The sequence below is a fragment of the Homalodisca vitripennis genome, chromosome 4 (assembly GCF_021130785.1).
Source record: "Homalodisca vitripennis isolate AUS2020 chromosome 4, UT_GWSS_2.1, whole genome shotgun sequence".
Lineage (NCBI taxonomy): Eukaryota > Metazoa > Arthropoda > Insecta > Hemiptera > Cicadellidae > Homalodisca > Homalodisca vitripennis.
Window position 1 is genome coordinate 180,129,269 of NC_060210.1, and position 18,643 is coordinate 180,147,911.

The window sequence follows — 18,643 nt, forward strand, 5'->3', positions numbered from 1 at the left end:
TTTAAATCAATTAAGTCATTGGAACCTTTTAAGAAATGTAATACTTAAAGTGTTCCATTTTATGTTATAGTGATTCCTATTAAGTCTATCCTATACAAAATGGCGGCTATTCAATGGGCAGTATTGATATCGTTTCACAAGTCAGTATTTTTGAATTTATAAAGCATGTAAGGTGTAATGTGATACATTAAGGTATTAATAATGTAAACCTTTAAATATGCTTGATATCATAATTGCCCTTGCATTATCACTCTGTACTGTAAGTGGTTGGCAAATACTGCATACAAAGTTGATATGGTAGCCGCTTCTTAACGTGATTTTATGAAGTCAGTCAGTAATATTTGGCTTTTAAGTTTATGGATATTTTAAGTAATAGTGTTAAAATAAGCAGTAGGGCACAACTGTATATGCATTCTTAATATTTTTGAAGTTTCGTGAAAATCATTCAAAAAATAGCGGTAGTAAAATTAAAAATTCATAGAACATAGACAAACATAATTTTGGATCTTATACCTAAATTTGTTTTCAATGAAACTTCATCTGCTATTTAGATAACAATCCAAATTTCGATGTATATATATTTGTATTTCATTCATATATATATATATATATATACATATGTTTGTTTATTTTATTCTGTGTTATTATTGTGTACTTGAAAAAGTTGTTAATACAACGAAATATTGTACAAGATAATTGTAGTTTTCTTTTGAACTGCTTAAGAGACTATATACATATATATATATATATATATATATATATATATATATATATATATATATATATATATATATATATATATATATATGCCAAATGGCCAATTTAAACGTTCTGGACCATAGACTTTGATTGGATTGGACGAATAAAATATTATCAACTTTTTTTGTTAAATTTGTAATACCAAGTTGTTATTTTTATTAATAATAGATTTTTTAATATACTTAATCATCTTCTCTAGTCTTTACCTAAAAAAGTACTGGTAGAGTATTAAATATTTTATTTATCAGTTAAAATAATCCTGAAAATATTTAATGACTAGTATAAACAAATCGGCACCGGGCGGTATTTTTACAAAAATAACAAAGTAGCCTAGCAACTCTAGAATAAATAATTAAAACTTCGTTCTCGCAGTTATTAAAGCTGTTAAATAAACATTTCACTCTCGTTATTGATTTTATCCTCATGCATTGTATGTATAGGTTAACACTACTGTAACTGTCTTTGTTTAAATAACACAAGACATAACTTTTATGATAAACAAGAATCCGGATCCGTAATAGTTTTATAGCACACTGTATCTAAGAGGTGATTTTATTCCGAGTTATAACTCTACGATTGCCACAATAACAAATCGATATAATGAGGCTACACTCATAAAAAGGGCCGCAGACACAAGGCTTGTAATAAAAGAGAACACATTAAAGTGGTTCTGTCCCGGTTTATAGAGGCCGTTATCAATCGCCACCCGGTGTTAGCAGCCATTAACTGTCCTCGCCTACAGACACTGGTCTGTACTACAGCATCTTCTGGTGGAACTCTGAGAGTTCTGTATAAACAAGTGCCTATGAGAGACCGGTGTTAGCAGCCATTAACTGTCTTCTCCTACAGACACAGGTCTGTACTACAGCATCTTCTGGTGGTACTCCGAGAGTTCTGTATAAACCACCGCCTATGAGACAGACCGGTGTTAGCAGCCATTAACTGTCTTCTCGCCTACAGACACAGGTCTGTACTACAGCATCTTCTAGTGGTACTCCGAGAGTTCTGTATAAACCACCGTCTATGACAGACCGGTGTTAGCAGCCATTAACTGTCCTCGCCTACATACACTGGTCTGTACTACAGCATCTTCTAGTGGTACTCCGAGAGTTCTGTATAAACCACCGTCTATGACAGACCGGTGTTAGCAGCCATTAACCTGTCCTCGCCTACATACACAGGTCTGTACTACAGCATCTTCTGGTGGTACTCCGAGAGTTCTGTATAAACCACCGCCTATGACAGACCGGTGTTAGCAGCCATTAACTGTCCTCGCCTACAGGCACAGGTCTGTACTACAGCATCTTCTGGTGGTACTCCGAGAGTTCTGTATAAACCAAGTGCCTATGACAGACCGGTGTTAGCAGCCATTAACTCCTCGCCTACAGACACAGGTCTGTACTACAGCATCTTCTGGTGGTCCTCGGAGAGTTCTGTAAACCACCGCCTAAGACAGACCGGTGTTAGCAGCCATTAACTGTCCTCGCCTACAGACACAGGTCTGTACTACAGCATCTTCTGGTGGTACTCTGAGAGTTCTGTATAAACCACCGTCTATGACAGTACCGGTGTTAGCAGCCATTAACTGTCCTCGCTTACATACACTGGTCTGTACTACAGCATCTTTCTGGTGGTACTCTGAGAGTTCTGTATAAACCACTGCCCTATGACAGACTGGTGTTAGCAGCCATTAACTGTCCTCGCTTACATACACTGGTCTGTACTACAGCATCTTCTGGTGGTACTCTAGTTCTGTATAACCACTTGCCTATGACAGACTGGTGTTAGCAGCCATTAACTGTCCTCGCTTACATACACTGGTCTGTACTACAGCATCTTCTGGTGGTACTCTGAGAGTTCTGTATAACCACCGTCTATGACAGACCGGTGTTAGCAGCCACTGTCCTCGCTTACATACACTGGTCTGTACTACAGCCATCTTCTGGTGGTACTCTGAGAGTTCTGTATAAAAACTGCTATGACAGACTGGTGTTAGCAGCCATTAACTGTCCTCGCTTACATACACTGGTCTGTACTACAGCATCATCTGGTAGTACTCTGAGTGTTCTGTTTACACAACCGCCTATGGCAGACCGATGTTAGCAGCCATTAACTGTCCTCGCCTACAGGTCTGTACTACAGCATCTTCTGGTGGTACTCTGAGAGTTCTGTATAAACCACCGCCTATGACAGACCGGTGTTAGGAACCATTAATTACTGCCCATAGGCATTGGTAGCACATATATCGTACTGTACAAATCGCAGTCTATCTCCATCCAAAATTTAATTTATATTTAAACCTATTTCAAAAATTGTTCAAGTTTTATACGAGTATATACCTTTTATCGTATTAAAATAATTAGAAAGGTTTCTGTGCGCAATAAGATTAACCTGACGTGCTGGAAACTAGGAGAGTATTATACCTTCATTTAATTAAATTTTAACTTTAACGCGGTACCTTGATACATCTGACGATTACAATACATCTCTTGTAAAAAATTATTTTTTACAAATACGGATATTGTTACTATAAATTAGTAGCTATTAACTGACCTTGCCCACCAACATTTCCGGATAGTTACCCATACTTTCCATTATCATTTAAATGTTTGGCATTTTCAACCATTCAGTGAAGAACTGGATTAGGATTCACTGCAATATTAGTTACATGTGTATAACTCAGTGAACCAATGATGTAAAAGAACATTCATTGTAAGAGACAAGATAATCGGTTTGGTTACATTTCCCACGATCTTTTAAGAGGTGCCGCACAGAGAACTCTTCTTAATTCAGAACTTACTGTTTATAAAATTTTAGTCCATTATTCTATAAGTACTACGAACTATAAATATTTCATTCTTAAGGGATCTTTTAGACTTAGATTTTTAAAATCCCAGATGGGATTTCCCATTAATAAATGTTCATTTTGTTACGTCTGGAATTAAACCTTATTCAGAGTACTGTGAATTTGAGTATACTGAAATGAGAATGAATGTACTCGTTGCATTTTGAAGTTTTGCTCTTCACCACAACGAAATCACTTCCATCACGATCCACAAGGACGACTACAACGTGCAAATAATTATGAGTCGTTATTAGCGAGCCTGAGATTCTCGTAAAGTTTACTACAAAATGTAGTAGAAAGTCTCTCAGCATTACATATAAAAACTTTTACTGCTCAATAAAATGCTGACTGCATCGTTCATAAAACAGTATCGTCGAGACCGAGCTATAAAATCCCAATATGATTTTGAGAAAGGGAATACTTCTTGTAATCCTAACTTCTCTTGTTGACGGAAACGCGTTAAAAGAAAGCATTTACTAATCTCAAGCGGTGGTTACAACGTCACAACATTTAAATTGGTTCACAGCTGTGAATTGTATTATTTATATCAGAACATGACACCCTGACCGCAGGAGTATAAACAGATGCCGACAAAGATGCTGCGAGGCATCGCTCCTCAGACAGGCACGCCGCTAACTTAATGGGATAATCTAAACATAACACTGGAGTGAACCGGAAAAACAAAAACGGTCGTTACCGGAGTTAAGCTCAGAATAGACGGAATACTTCCTTGGACAAAGACCGGCATCCGGGTGAGTTACTGCCAGTCAGTCATGAATGTGTGCGGCAAGTGATGTCATGATTTAGAGGCGCGTTACAGGGCGCTGCGGCGCGGCGTGGCACGGTGGCTGGCGTGAGATGATACTGTTCTGTCATGTGCTGAGTCTCTCCTAGATCCTCCTAGATTACGTGACGTTCCGGATCCTTTGTCTGACAAAAGTCATGTACATCGTGCGTGTGAACAAACGGTGCCTTATTTTTACAATGTTAGAAAATAAAGTCTTGATAAAAATTTATGTGAATTTGGAATTGGTAAATAGGTTTTTTTTCTATGCCTTTAGAAAATGGGGTTTGGGGAATAGTGAAAAAACCATTGATCACTTATTGCTACAAGAAATAATTTTTTCAATAGAGGATAACTAATAATACGTCAATGAGCTGTACTAATGCAAAATGAGCATCTAAATGGTCTTAATCCAATTTTAGTACTACATGAGTTCTTTTTTTCATGTTTTATTTACAATGAATGTTTTAAAAGGATAGTATAGGACATTTTCTATCGTTATGTTACAAATTTATAACACAATAAAGTGTTATACATTTTGTAATATATAATGATGGCCAATGTCCAAAATTATATTATGCTTCAATAGTGGAGAATCATATGTTAACTGCCAGGAAGGATCTTAAGACTTTTGAGCGGAAGTCAAGATGCAATATCAAACGACATACAACCTTTAGGAGCGTTTACGTTTACGTCTAAGATTCTATCAGTGAAATGGGCTTTAGAACCCAGAGTACGTTATATTACCATGGTATCTGGTTTATACCTCAGTAGTGAAAAGAAACTTTAACTTGAACACACGTATCAAACGATTAAAAAAATATGTATACATGACATACGAAATGGTAATCTTATGTTAGTCTTCATTTTTTACAAGGATTTATTTACAGTACGGCTTAGTATTCGCGAACACACTCTAATTTTAAAGATATTAAAGTTTGGGAGTTACTAGAGGCCCAATATGTACAGAAACCACCGAAAAGAAACTATAACCAGTACCTGGTCATGATATATATTGTTTTAAAATTTCTTTGTTGCTAAAAATAAGGTTATATTTAAAACCAATAGAAGGATCTGTTCCAGAGTGTAATGTATTTATAATTTTATTTACTTATTTTTTAAGAGGTGGCAAGGAAAATTTGCAGTTTTAGCTTGCATTTCCTGAGGTTTTTGTAAAATTAAAAAATATTTGTCGCATGAGCCGTTTCTTCTGATATTTTTCGAGAAAATGCATGCGTTACAAATAATATAAGGTAAATATATAGTATACTTTCAAAAAGTTTCACTGATATCACATTTACATTCAGTTTTTTAGGGGCGGAGATATACTTACTGAAGTTGAGTGGGATTAATAGACTCGCTAAAGCCTATAAACAGAGTTACAACCACCAGCCTGGCGGCAGACATTACTCGTCATATGGTTACTGTCGAACTGCGTTGTCAACGGCATATACCACTTGTCTACACTGCAATGTGAGACTCCTGTGTACAAGTCTAGAGCCAGTTGTTTTATATTAGAACATATGATAAATAGTATTAAAGCTTTAATTACAGAGATGATAATGGTTAAATAGTATGCCGCCTAACAGGACCAGGCTACGCTTGTTAATTTAATCCTTTATAATTTAATTTATCACCATAATAATAATAAGAAATCGAAGAGCTAAATTGAAGCATCGCTAATCATTGAATCAGTCTAACTGTTTTTATTTAATTTATTTTTTGAATCAGTAGTTACGTCTAAACGTAATTATTCTTCTATCCCTTAGGTTTCAACCTACGTTAATTGTGATAGTGCAATTGTATCAAAATACATTTCGCTTTGATAAATAAAGAAATGATGAAAAATTTACAGTAAAATACAATGAGTGACGCAATCGTTGTTGATCATTCAAATTTTTGGGAAATTTAAGCAGGTGAAAAATTGATGCAATATTTTTACTTTTACCTTACAAGTTTCAACGTGAACAGAGTACACGGTGCATGGGATTGTATTTGTCACACCACAATATGCACCGCCCTGGAACAAAATGTATTCCACATAATATTGCAATCTCTGTGAATCTGACGTCTGTTCTACATCTGGTAGTATGCAGGCTCGCGACGGCTGACGGACTGATTTATAGAAATACAGACATCTTGCATTTCGCAATTTAATGTAAATCTTGAGGGGAATGCATTTTGAAAAGCACAGATGGTTTAGAAACTCAATTGAACACATTATCAAGGAAAGAAATAAATTAAGAAATATATTAGTTGCCTTTATTTATGACTCAGTAATGGTTGCTTTAGTAATTGCATCTTTACAATGAAAGTTTAAAAATAAATTATGATTGGAAATCCTTCAGACTCTTTTAAGATGGCTTTGATTGTTACTTTTTAATGTTTAGACACTTCCATAAAACGTATTCTACCGTACCGAGTATTATACGTAGATATGAGAAAATATAAATTCTAGGAAACACTAATTGGGCTCAATATCAAGTGTTTTCATTCCTACAAGTCTTTCTTTTTGAACATTTCTGCAAAAATTAACAGCTTACAACACTTACAACAACCAATTTAACAGAATGATAAACATAGCATCATTGAGGTCTCATACAGACAGCAAGATTCGAACCAAGAACGTCGGAGATTCTAGGTGCTTATAGGCAGGTGTTATCATTTAAAGAACAAATTCAAACTTCTAATCGTCAGGTTTCGAAATTCGTATCTAGAAGATTTTATACTTGCTCCTCATCCCGAGTGACAAAGGACCTGGAAACTCAAAGTCTCCAACATGAAGATTGTGGAAATACGAATTACGTTACCAGGTCTCTTTAACTGGACTTCGCGATGTCCCCATTAACCGTTTAGTTCAGTGTCGATTGCCATCTCCATACTTTTTTCCTTATCAGCCTTGCCTCTTGCCCTCCGAAAGGGATATTTTCATCTTACTCGGGTAATTACTTAATTACAAATATCCATAAGACTAGTTATATCTAGCCCTCTCCAGCACTCATTTCACATCTCGCCCCTCCAAATGTGAAAAATCGTTACCTCCAAGGTAGGTAAAGCACTTTCAAACAATGCCTGACATTGCCCAGCGCAAAGCTGGTAGACCTGCATTTACTACGTCTGGACTCATCAAACAAAGTATGTTCGTGCTTTCAACATGAAAGGGCGCTGAACATACGGATGTCGAGATATATCTGAGGTACATCTGAGATTAGAATAAAATTCATCAATATCAAGTTCAAGGAAAGAAATCATTATCGGTATGTAATAAAGTCTCAAAGCCTTGCTGACAAATAATTTTAATGAAAGTTTAAAATTGATAATAATTAGTGATGTGGAATATCAAAATATGTAACAAAGGGTGGAAAATAAGAAAATATCAAATACAAAACAATATTGGAGTTGTATCAGCTCGAATATGACTAAAAATGAATAACTGTACATTGATTAAAGTTAAACGTTAATGTAAACTTTACCTTCAAAATAATACTAAGCAAACAATTGTTCTATTGACAAAACAAATTATTTGGTTTATACAGGGTTTTGTTCGGTTGTGTCACATTGTTTATTAAACACAGAAGTCATAAATATACAGATTCAGTGAATAACAATTGGGATGATGGAAGAGTTTATGTTGTAAAAGTAAACTTAGAATTTCATTGTCAGGCAATAAAAATACACATTTTAAAGATTAATGTTTGACTAAGAACTAAACGAATTTTGTTCAACTAAGCAAGACATTTTTAAAGTAGCACACAAGTCACCGATATTGAAAAACCTAGACTGCAAAATTTAATAATAAATCTAAAGTTTCTATTCCAGGATAGAAATGAATTCTGGTTGAAATAACTTGCAGTTTGACTAGTTTTCTTCTCAACTTCCAAAGATTTTAATATATTGCATCTTTCTTATCATACACTCGTCCAATAAGTTTTCTTGAATTAATTTTAAGTTTTTGTTTTCCCTCTTAAATATTAAAAGCATTTGTTTATGATGCAAATGTATAGTATTAAAATATACCGTCTTCAAACATATTAGTAGACTACTATTTAGTCTAGATTCAACAGTAAACTTTGTACTTTACCATTCGATTTAGATACAGATCAATTCATTATTTATCAATAAGATAAAATAGAAGTTAAGTAATATTAGAATCTGTTTTGTTGAATGTTATTCAACTTTTTTACACGTAACTTAGTGTATGAGGCAATGCTTGTATGAAACCCATGGCTAATGTACGATATAACGGAAAAACTTTTGGGCTCTTCAACAGAGAATGTTGAGGATAAATATAAGATAGATAAATATAAAAATAGACTTTCTAGTGTCTAACTTTCCACCTCAATAGATAAGTAGTAATATTGTATTTATTCATGAGCTGCATTTCAATCGCTGTATAGGGATTGAAATATAGGGAAAAGTTGTGAAATAGAGTAATGGTTTAGTGATCTTATCCTGAATAAATCCTGTATAGACCTAATTTAGTTTCCTCCAAGTGCCAATATACAGTACTGTACTGTATATTATAAGTAATAACTTTAAATTGAAATAATACCTAAACAAATCTCTAGATTAATAATTTCCATTAATAATCCATTTTATTGGTTATTTCTTGTCAACACAATTGTGACACTGAGATTTGTATATTTATAAGGTAGTAACATTAATTTTACTATCAGTAATGGATTACAGGATTACAAATCCAAACTAAGAAATGCAAATGATATTAATTGATAAACTTCAAAAAGAATTAAACAATACAAGACATGTAAATTCTTTTGGTAAAATAGTTGGTTCTTTTCGAGAAAAAGTTGAATACTTAATAAATACTTTATTGGTTTATACCATCACATTAGTTTAATTTAGTTTAGTTACCTTCGTAATTAATGTTATCTATGTAATTTTACTTCTATTGAAAGTTTGAAGGCAACAGCCTTTAAGTTTAAAGTTTGTTATTAATGATGGAGGGTTTGAAAAGATAACAGGATCTCGGACATTTGCCTTAGTTCTATAACACAACGTTACAAGGATTGGTATCCATCCTCTTCATCAGGTGGGAATGCATACATACAAAAATAAAGAACAGAAACAAGAAAAGACGGGAAAGAAAAGAGTTAAAACATTTACAACCCGAAAGCTGCTTTGAGTCCAGTTCAGGCGTTGTCATTTGCAGGGGATATCCCACTTGCGCTTGTGCTGGAGTGACGTGTGATTGTGTGCTCTTGACTTCTTTGTGTTTGTGAATTGTGCTCGAACTTGCATCCTATGCAATAACAACGCCTGGAATAGACTCCAAGCACTTTCGGGTAAGTTTGAACCCCTTTATTTCCCTTCTTTTCTTCTTTCTGTTCTATATTGTTGTATGCATTAATACCCCCACACCTGACAACAAGATAGATTCCAATCCTCGATAAGTAGTGTTATACATTTTATGACATATAATGATGGCAAAAAATCTGCTATCCTTTCAATAGGCTCTGGTGTGTAAAAAATTAGTATAAAAAATAGTATTGATCTGTTATTTGTTTTAGACTTACTAGCAGTTACCCGCGGCTTCGCACGCAATTTTCTGTTGAAAAACTGGACAATATATCTATGTATTCTTTTTCTATGACATAATAAACAGTCTAGAGATAATCGATAGTCACTCAAAGCTATTCCAATCTCCTGATCCAATTTATATTTACGTTTAAAGAACAGAGGTTTTGGGATCCTGAAGTCTTTAAGTGAAACAGTTTTTATAAGATTAGTATTTCCCTCCCACATTCCATGATACTTTATTGAAGTTCTTCGATGGCTTCAGTAACAATAAGAGTTAGCCTTTTCATCCCAATGACGAAAATGTATCGTACAACTAAAAAGTTGCTGCGGTCAATATGGGTCTGTTCTGGTCGTTTAAATTCACCCCCGGTGTTTTGGCATAATAAGCCGCCCGCCATTATCTTTTTATATTCATTAGCAATGTAAACAGATGTTTCAGAAAGTTTGTCGAATTATAACTGTCAACAGCTGTTTAGTGCCAGTTTAAGTTTTAATTATGAAACGTTATTACGTTTCGTTCTAATCATAACATTCGAATGTAAACAAACTAATTTTTCAATTTGAATTCGACTTTATTTGGTGAAATGAATGTGCTATGGGTGCTAAAAAGCACTCTAAATGTTAATTCAGACCAAAAGCTATACCTGCTCCAAATTTCAGCACAATCCGTATAGCAGTTTCAGCGTGATTCGAGGACAATCCTCCAAACATCTAAATATCCAAATATCCAAACATTCAAACTTTCGCATTTATAATATTAGTGTGATTACTTTCTTTTGATTTATACTGTTTAAAGTAATGCTATTAACTACTATTTCAAAATATTTTAACTTTTAAACGTTACCTACACTTAGGCTTCTTGGAGCCCTGGAGATTAAATTTTTATACTTATAAGCTGGTTGTATGTGTGTTTCAAGTTTACGGATATTTTATTATAGGTTTTAGTGTTTTTAGCATTAATATCTGCTTGCATTTAATGCTTATCCCTCTAATTGGTCATTTATTTATTGTACAGGTCAGAACTGACATTTTAGTAGCTAAAATTTTAGTTTTAGTTTAAATGTTACCTTATTTATTTTAGTAATGTAATTTATTTGGATAAACTAAGACACATTATTACTATTACTACTTTTAGCACACTAAGACACATGCGTAACGTCATAATTTAAGATGGGATTTAAGAACCGCTTTTTTAAGCACAACGCTAAGTTTTAGCAATATTGCACATGGCCGAGCTCACGCCATATAGGATGCAGCTCACACCATTGTTGCTGAAGGTTTATACCAGATCGCCTAGGCCAATTTACTGAATAGTGCTCTTGCTTATGTTTAGCTTCAGGTCATTTGCAAGAGACCGTTCCAGAATGTTCTCTAGGTCGGAGTTCATCTGCTGTCCGCATAAATGGAGGATTATAAGACACGTACGCCTGTGAATCATCTGCATACAAATGGGCTATAAAATGAATCAAACAGCTGGAAAATCTACCGTGAACAAAATGGGACCTACACAACTGCCTTGAGGAACGCCTGCATGCTTGGCTAGCAGGCTGTAGACATCACATGTGCAGCATATTTCCACGATACCAGCTTACCCTCATTGTTCATATAAATAACTCATCTCGCTGTAGCAGTAAAGTTGGCGGTCTATAGAGTCAAATGCTTCTGAATAACCTAACATCACAATAGAGCTATATCTGCTATCAGGTATTAATAACTAAATTAGTTTTTGGACATAATGTGTTCTTTGTATATCTGAATTGCAGTCTTAGCAAACTATGTTTTCCATCCAACGTTTTTATGCAAATTTGCCTATTTTACTGGTTTTTATAATGTTTTTGACGCTGTTGATATTATGGAAATAGGTTACTGCTTACTGCTGTTGTAAGGCGGTGCGAGCAAGCACTTTAGGCAAGATAAAAATATACTTATTTGCAATCGTCGGGAATTACGTAATTTTTCAGAGATAACAAGATAGATCTACAGCTTTGATCACATATAGACTGCCTGTATACTTTTTTAGAAATCACTTTTGCTACCAGCCGTTTTATATTTTTTCAGCCGACGCTGTTTTCTATAATCACTTCTCTCAGTTGCAGCATCCGTTCCCTATTCATTATTTTCTGTTATTTTCCATGGGATTAAAAAAAGTCATGATTATCAAAACCTGATCTCTTGTTGATGAAGTTACAAGTAATTCGTATCAGGTATAATTTATACATGGACAGCTAAAATTGGAACTGGAATACAATACAATCAAACAAAATTTTATATATGAAAGAAACAGAAAACCGTTGAAAAGTAAAATGCTTGATATACGTTATCTAATTACATTTAACATGCGTGTGAACATATAAACGATAATTATCTTAAATGCTAAATATTTTATAGTTTCTTTTAAGTTAGTATTAGTTGTACTCTGGGACTATGACATTAATACAAAGTGTAAAACATAATTGTGTTATGTTGCATCTGTATAACATTAGATATAACGTAGATTTAACAGTAAGGAAAACGTATTTCATTCTGTGTGTAGAAGCAATGTTTTTGACACAAGTCTCAGAGGAAATAGGTTATCAATCAGCTGTTCAAAAAGTCCAGCAACTGCGGCATCCGGATTTCAACCTTGTTTTTTAAACGATTGTTGAGATAAAAGTATATCATTCTGGTATATCTGATATCTTCCTCAAATAGTAAAATGCATTTGAACTGTACATTAGGAAATAAAAACTTGTTACAATTAGTATAGTACAATAGAGTAGGCTACTACCATTCTTCGCCAATGGCTGATTTAACATATTGCTTTTACTAATGTTTTATAGTCATATACTTTTGTACAAAATCATTTCAATAATGTATTTTTTCATTTCAGCAATTTGGTTCAGTACAGTTTTACACGAATTTTAGTTTTGTCTTGTAGTAAATACCGTTAAATGTTACATTTATATTTACAAGTAATAACTGTTTATAAGTTCAGTTATCGAGCTATCATATTTTTTTGTGCTTGGTATTATATAAAATATAGGCCCTACAATGTTTAGTTATCATGATGACACTGTATTGATATTTATATATTGAATATGAAATTCTAAAACAGCAACCCACAAAATGATACTAAACGTTTAATAAAAAAGGCGGTTTCAATTCCGCAATTACTATATTTTAAAAGCAAAACCTCTGAAACCTCACTTTAATAAGGTAAGTAAAACGTTATAAACAAGTTAAACAGATCACAAAACGATCAACATTTAATTCAGTGATTTTCAAACAATGTCAGTTATAATGCAAACTGTAAGATAGCTTACAACCTGAGACTGAATGAGTGGATATAATATCAAAATGCAAGATAAATACATGCTATTGTTCATTAATTACCTGTCATAATTCATACTATTGTAACAAGTTCTGAAACAAAAGCTAGAAGTAGTCTATATATATTCTACTCTTTGGATCTCATTAATGATTACATATTACTTAAATATCAGTATTCAATAAACGGATAGACTGAGTAGTTAAATTATAAAAATCTCGACAAGGACAGGTGAAATAATTACAATAAAACGTGTTACGTCAAGAATATATTGAACAAAACATTAAATTTCGACGATCACTCCCTGAGATAAAACAGTAAAAAGCTGTGTCCAGAATGCCGATATCTGCGTAAGTGTCATTGAGAGCTGATGGTATCACGTGTCACCGTTTCCTTTATCAGTAACAGCCCGAGTCGCGATCAGCTGCGGGACACCCCGCCTCCGCTTGCCAGAGCGCGTCACACCGCTCAGCTCCGCCATTTACATTTTACAACCGGCTCTTTGCGATAACCTAACAGCCGGGATGTTCAAAAACTACCGACGGCAGGGAAATGCTAATTTTATGTCAAATATATTTTAAGATATAAGTCTCAGCCTAATCTTTTGTCCTGTTGGTTTTACAACACTTCGCCATTTTTGTGAACTTTTACTGAATACAAATTTATCTTCAGAAGGCACCAATGATTAGAGATAGAAACAAATAAATATAAATCCAATGTTAAAATAGTGTTTACGGAGAAACTTCCAATGACGACTGTAATGTATATTCTTGCTTTAACATATTTCTACACTGTGTTGCAAGTGTAAAGCTAAAACAAAACACATATTGACGCTCACCGTGTTTGACTAGGCTGTATGTTTTGTAATTTTATGCTGCACGGAATGATAATAATTATTTGTATTATAATTGTAATATTGATAATATAATTTATGATTTTGTTTATGTTAACGATAGTTAGTGATCCTAAGTACGCATGTTTACCTCTTAAACACACTAGGACACATCACACAGGTTTCTATTAGTTTTTTACCGTATTTTTTTATTATCCAACTCTTTCATGTAGTCTGGAATCTGTTTATTAGTCTAATACCAATTTCTAATGGAACTTGGGTAATGCCAATAATTGTCTTCTATTTTCGTTTATTTTATAGCTATTCTCACTTCCTAACCTTGGAAATCTGTGTGCAGGTTATAAATTCACATGGGAGCTTCATCAAGGTACATATTCTGAAAATTGATAGATACCACTTCTTATTATTAGGTATTATTTATAGAGGTTATTATCTATCTTATAACAAAGGTTCCTACTTCGCTGTGTTCTTAAAGACAAGAGTGTGAATACATTTTGTGAATAGTTAACACACTTATTTAGTTTAATTAATGTATTAATTTATTATATCCATGTACAGTATTAGTATTTTATCTTAAAAAGGTATTACAGGATACACAAAACAAAAAGGGGACGAGGAAAAGAGTATATAGATCAGGGATACCTTGATTTAAATATTTATTATATTTTATTTTATACAAGTTTTTGATAATGTCGCTTAAAAGTGACGAAATATTAAGCATTTCAAGTTTAAGGAACGTGTTTGGTTTTCTTTTATATATATATTTTTTTTCTTTGATAATTTGAACACTATAGGATAAGAGTACAAATTTCTTTCTTCATTTGTTAAATGATCAAATTTTAAGTGAGACACGTAATATAGTTTCAGAGATAAAAGTAATTTAATTTTAAACTGGCAAAAACACTGTGGCCTCTGTTCATTGTGACATTATAAGAATAAAAAACAATCGTTGCATTATGTAGAACATTCCGAACAGCTGCTGCTGTTTCCCACTGAAGAGCAACAGCAAAATGATTTAATAGCAATTATCTCCTGCCACGTCAGCTGCAAGATAAATTATTTCATGTTATTGGAAGAATGTTTTAGAATATAAAACAAACTAATAATACAGTAGTACATAATTAAATGTTTTCTCGGAGCAATCATTAAATCAGTCAAAAATCAGAAGTAAATCTCTGATAAAAATTCCACATTCATATGAAAGCCATTAAGGTTGAGAAGTGGATGAAGCTGTTCTGGATCACGTCCAAAACTGGGAGGTGAATAGGCAGCTAACGAGCTGAACCTTTAAAATACGTTGTCAACATATATTTACAATCAGTGGAAGCGCACATATTGCTGTAGGAAGGCTCATTGCGCTCCGGCTTTAATTACGACGTAACCTTCACATACGAGTATACGCAATAGTCATAAAAATATGGAAGAACTACGATTTCTCGTTACAAAGCACAATATTTTTGGAAATTATAAAAAATGTGTTATTATGGCATAAATATTTTAGTTGACTATTAGTTTTCTTCATAAGCTGACATAGCATCAGATTTGAGAAAATACCTGCACCATACATTAAAATGTAATTTTTTAAATCACCTATATTTCTGGTATTTCATTCGGACATTCAATGTTTGAGAACATAAATTTATTTTAACTATTATATTTATGTACATACTTCAAGAGTATGGATTTAATATGTTCTCAATAATTAATCACCACAACAGAAATCTGAAGAAAAAGCTGACCTAATTCACTTAGAGATTAAGGTAGTCAGGCCACCAAAAAATTAAAGTTTTATTTTTATTGAATTATTATTTTTTGCATGTTTTCCTGTTTAATTTGATATATAATGACTGTGAAAAATATGGTTAGAAACAATCACAAATTTTTTTATGAAGGTTGTGCTCCATGTTACAACAATTTTGCGACAATCCGGGTGCTTTAAATGCGTTATAGTACTAATTGCCAGTTGTTGAATATTATTTTATCCTCTATGCTACTCTGTGAACTACTCTGTATTAAAACCTTGATCACTCAGCTGGTTTGTGTTGTTTACAGTTTTGTTGTCGACATTAACCAAGGTAATTATTTTACACTTTGGTGGGAAATGTTTTGTTGTGAACATATCTATTTTTTATAGAATTTCAGGGTCAGGTAATGCAATAAAACAAATCACAAACTATCATCATTCAGCTATAAACAGAAATTGTGGTTTTTATCTACAAAGGACGAGACAAGCTATTTCGGCACAATGCTACCATCTCTTATTATGTGATGATAACTCATCTCATGGCCTGTGTTCCATTTGAGCAGACAGTTGGTGCAAATATTGACAAGCAGAGACAAAAAAAAGAAAAATATAGTCAGAAAGACCACTTACCAGTCATGGAGTTAATTAAACCAATCTGTAAAGATCTTTAGGATCCCTTGCTGGTAAAAAAGATGCCTTCATCGTAAAACTCAAAACCCACATTAATCAGTAACTGGTGTAATATAGTCCCCAGGACAGCGGAAATTGTATTTGTATGAATTAAAACAATAAAGACTGGGAAGAACGCATGTCATTACTAGTTTTAATGAAGAAGCTTTATGAAAGTGTGAAACCTCAACAGCGCTAGGATTAGTCCCTGGAAAACACTGTATGATTGTAATGAGAAAAAGTTACAACGAATGGTCACACAGAGAGCCAAAAAAGTAAGGGAGGATTTTATGAAGAGATTCAACAAGAAGAAAGCTTCAAACATGGCTAAAAGGTAGTTGAAAATTGAGCAGGAGGAGGCAGATGCTACAATATGACCATCTTATGCAACTGGAGGTTATTAAAATAAGGAAGTTTAACTTTACTGGTGTTTTTTTCCGAAAGTTTAGCTTTGTAATTCATGTACCTTTTTCTCGGAAACCATAATACATAGAGACCTGAAATTTTAACCGCATATTCATAGTTGTTTTCTATTAGTATAGACATAGGATTTTATTTAAATATCGTAGTTTTTAAATATAATATAAAAGTCACTGAAAAACTAAAAAAGTTCATACACACACAAATTTGTATTTTTTGAAACAAGTGAAATTTAGAAAATCCCTGGAGTGTATAGTTGTGTTACATGTTGATGACAACGTGGTAAAATCTCAAGTCTCTATCTATCAAGGTTCCAGAGAAAAAGGCACATAAAAATTCTTTATTTAACATGGGAAGAATAGGGATGGCCAGACTCCCTTAATTTGCATGATGCGGGGTTTAAGGTGTCGCCGTAATGCTGGAGGCGTTAATCTCTTGATAAATTGTTAAAATTTGTCTATCTCTCCTTAAAAATAAATATTTAAGGCAATAAATATTACGGTTTTAATTACATCAATGTAAATAAAATACGACATAAATATTATATTCATTGAGCATTTTTGAATTGATGAATTTGAGTGAATGTCCAAACAATACACTACATGAAATATCGATATCTTGATCCGTCGCAACAAACCCATTCTTGCCATAAAACAGAGGCTGAATTGTTCAAATAAGTACATATTTTCAAATCGTTGGAGCTACTTTCAAAACATTGAATGTCGTTTTAAACTAGACCCAGGACTATGAAATCCGATAGTAAATAGGTAGTATTAGCTTCAAAGAAATAGCGTAAATGACAATACAAATTTGTTTGACAAGACAAGAATTTCAGTAGGTTGATACAAAAACACTTAAAGTCAATTCTGGAGATTATATCCGTTTCGATTACAATATCTAACTAATTATAAATATGTATTAAACGCTCTTCTGCATTTTTATGACTGGAAATAGTTCAAAGATTAAAATTGGAATGATATTTTTTATTCAAATGTTTGATTTTATGGGTCAATGAAATAAGTCAATATCCGTTAGATACCTTTTACTTAACTTTTTTCTTTACTGTAAGAATATATAATGTGTGTGTGTGTGTGTGTGGTGTGTGTGTGTGTGTGGTGTGTGTGTGTGTGTGTGTGTGTGTGTGTGTGTGTGTGTGTGTGTTCCACATCCCACAAAAATAATATTCATTTAAATATACATAATGACCCGTAATTAATGACCAAAACTTTACTAAGGTATACAGTGGGAAAAAAGTTTAATCATATAATGTGAACTTTATTAGAAACTACTTACCATGGAACATTTAACATAGTACCAAAACGTTTGTAATGAAAAGGGATATTTTTTATAGTTCTTATTTTGTTCATACAATCAGTTATAGTTATTAGGATTTGGGAATAAAAATGTTCGCCATTTTGTTTCTGTAAATTATATTATTTTCCCACTTTTATCTAAAGTGTAAACTAATAAGATAATTAAAATTACCAAGTTTCAACTTTATATCTTAAACCAATTTGAAATGAGAAATTATTTTCTAAAAACACATACAGTCAGAAAGATAGAAAACGAAGCAAGGTATGATTAGACATTACATGATAAAATATGTTTGTTTTAACTTGAATTACAACTTAATAATTTTTTTTATTAATGACACTCTCTATATTTAAATTCTATCTTTTACTAATAAGTGCGTGTTGTGCATTAATGCATGTTGTGGTAATAAA

General features: G+C 33.1%; 1 protein-coding gene across 1 annotated transcript in view; it reads right to left on the reverse strand.

Moving 5' to 3' along the window:
- The window catches only part of LOC124360710 (monocarboxylate transporter 2-like), a 521,103-nt gene that overhangs the window by 357,526 nt on the left and 144,934 nt on the right, over nt 1-18,643 (reverse strand).